Raw genomic sequence first — 2859 nt, forward strand, 5'->3', positions numbered from 1 at the left:
AGAAACAAGTGGTGGAGGCATATTATGTCCACCCCCAGCCTCACCCACCTCTCCACTTTATTCTCAAACTCAATTCAACATGTTGGCTTGCCTGTAAAACATTTCAAGTGTATTCATGCGATGGAATCCATCCCGTCCCCCTTACATATGCTAACCATGGATATTCATCAAGCCCTCTTCTTTCCCCCCATCCCACCCCCAAATTAAGGCTTTTTTGTTGTTGCTGCTGCTGTTGTTAACTCTGGCCTTTTAAACCTTTACTTTAAGTCATCTCAATTTCTGGTGGTTTTAACTCTTAATTTGTTTCTTGGCTAATTTAAACCCCCTAGCTTTTACCTAGTATATTCCAAGGATGGGAATCATAAAGTTGTTGGATGACATCTCCCAGCATTTCTCACCATTGATTAGAGCTGCTAAGGGTTGTAGTCTGGCAACATCTAAACCATTGCATGGTTTCCTTCCTTCATATACTCTATTGGGTTGACTTTTTTGGTTTTAATAATTGTCATGTTATGTTGTTTGATAACTGTGTTATTATAAGGTAAAGGTAAAGTTTTTCCCCTGACGTTAAGTCCAGTCATGACCGACTCTGGGTTGGTGCTCATCTCCATTTCTAAGCCGAATAGCCGGTGTTGTCCGTAGATACCTCCAAGGTCATGTGGCTGGTATGACTGCATGGAGTGCCGTTACTTTCCCGCTGGAACGGTACCTATTGATCTACACACATTTGCATGTTTTCGAACTGCTAGGTTGGCAGGACCTGGGGCTAACAGCAGATACTCATTCTGCTCCTGGGATTTGAACCTGGGACCTGTTAGTCCGCAAGTTCAGCAGCTCAGCGCTTTAACACACTGTGCCACCAGGGGCCCCTCTATGTTATTATATTGTGTTTTAAACGTATGGATTGTTTTTCTTATGTAAGCCACCCCGAGTCCCTTTGGGGAGATGGAGGCGGGGTACAAGAATAAAGTTGTTGTTGTTGTTGTTGTTGTTGTTGTTGTTGTTATATTTGTATAATGTCACCTTTCATTATTTCTTTCTGTATTTCAATTGTGTTGAGATTATCTTTGCATTGCATTGCCCTGTCCTATTCTTTTTTATTGAGCTGCAGCAGAATACATTTTGTAAAAAATAAACAAATGAACTGTTCCAAAATCACTCTGGATGAAGGAAAAACTCATACACTGCCTAGTCCAGGTAATTGTTATCACAGGAATAAAGGGGATGTGCATTTCCCCTTAAAACTGCACAGGCCTTCATTGGGAAACATTTCTTTTACTGTGTGAACTGCTCCATGGGACTCAAAGTATCTGCAACACCATGTTAAATCTGTGCCCAGAAAATCAAAACCTTAGATTTGGTGTCCCGATGTTTCAAACTGGGCTAACCCTCCTGTATTCATACTTACCTGGATCAAATATTTGTTATCCAAGCATTCAAGCTTAAACTATTCGTCAAGCTTTCTTTCTCAGCCAGCCTTTTAGGAAGCCTTCATATTTTTGCTCTTGCATACATTGGGATAATTGGGTTTCAAACCTAATTCTCTTTTTTATAATCTCTAGACTGATTGCACTTGGTATGGCAAATATGAAAACACGATGAATAATAGAATTAATATTTCTTGGCCAGCATGCATCCATTTCACATGGACAGTCTTCCCATTGGGGCTGTTATTTCCTTTCAAATGGCAATGAACAATGAAAACTTGCTCTTTTTCTACAGCTGAAAACAACACCTTCCTGGAGAAGCCAAGCTACCTACTTTCTTGTGCTTCTACTGACAGGTGAAGACATTTTTGTCTCAACAAGTCTTTGAGAAATGTTTATGGGTCTTTTAATAACGTGTTTGACTGTCATTACTCATTGCTTTTTAATGGTTATGTTTTCATTTTGCCTTTCATGCTATTTTCTGTTTAAATCTATTTTAACTTTGTTCTGTTTTCAGTGATATGAGCTTTTACCCTGTTTTTGCTCAAGTGTTATAAGCAGCCTTGAATCCAAGGACTGAGGAAAAGGGGGATATATAAATGATTAAAATAATATCAGCAATGTCTGGTGATGACGGGCGGTATGTATACCTCTGAAATAAGAAGTTAAGCAAGTTGAAAGCCAAGCCAGATGTTAAAGGAGTGAAGTGTCATAGTGAAGTCAAGCCGGTCCGAAGTCGGGGTTGGAGAACAGCGTCAGAGTCGAAGACGAAGCCAGTAGTCAGCTACAGAAGACAGCCACGAAGATAGGAATGGTGCCAAGCCGAGTTTTGGGAGCGAAGAGATATGCCAAGTCGAAATCCAGTCCAAGGTCCAAAGGGGTGATGTTGTCACAACAGGGTCCACGTCACAGGATAACACAAAAAGCCAAGACGACGGAGGCGAGTGGCAGCTAATGCAAAATAGTAATAACAATGCAGTCCAAACAGAAAACCCACACAGTTCCAGCCCTCCGCGTAGAATAACCCAGATCAAACTTACATCGGTTGCAAAGTCCCAAGCCAGTCTTCGGAGTCAAGTACAGGAAACCCAATGGTGCCCAACAACATCTTGCCACACGCAAGGAACAATGGCCAAAAATCCCCAATTTATTTAGGTTTCCTTGGGTGTCCAAACAACCAATGCCTTAGGATCAGGTGTCCCAAGCTCCTCATCAGAGTCCGAGCTCCAAACAGCCAACGCCTTAGGATCAGGCGTCCCAAGTTCCTCATCAGAGTCAGAATCACTCTGCCTACGCCCAACCCTCTCCACACCTACGGAATTGCCCTCATTCCTCCAGACAGACCATGTGGGGTCTGCTTCTGAAGAAACCCAAACCTCTCCTCCGTCCTCAGCATCCATGGGCCCAGTTTCCTCCCCAAAATCCTCTGGAG

This window comes from Anolis carolinensis, chromosome 2, assembly GCF_035594765.1.
Source record: "Anolis carolinensis isolate JA03-04 chromosome 2, rAnoCar3.1.pri, whole genome shotgun sequence".
Taxonomy (NCBI): domain Eukaryota; kingdom Metazoa; phylum Chordata; class Lepidosauria; order Squamata; family Dactyloidae; genus Anolis; species Anolis carolinensis.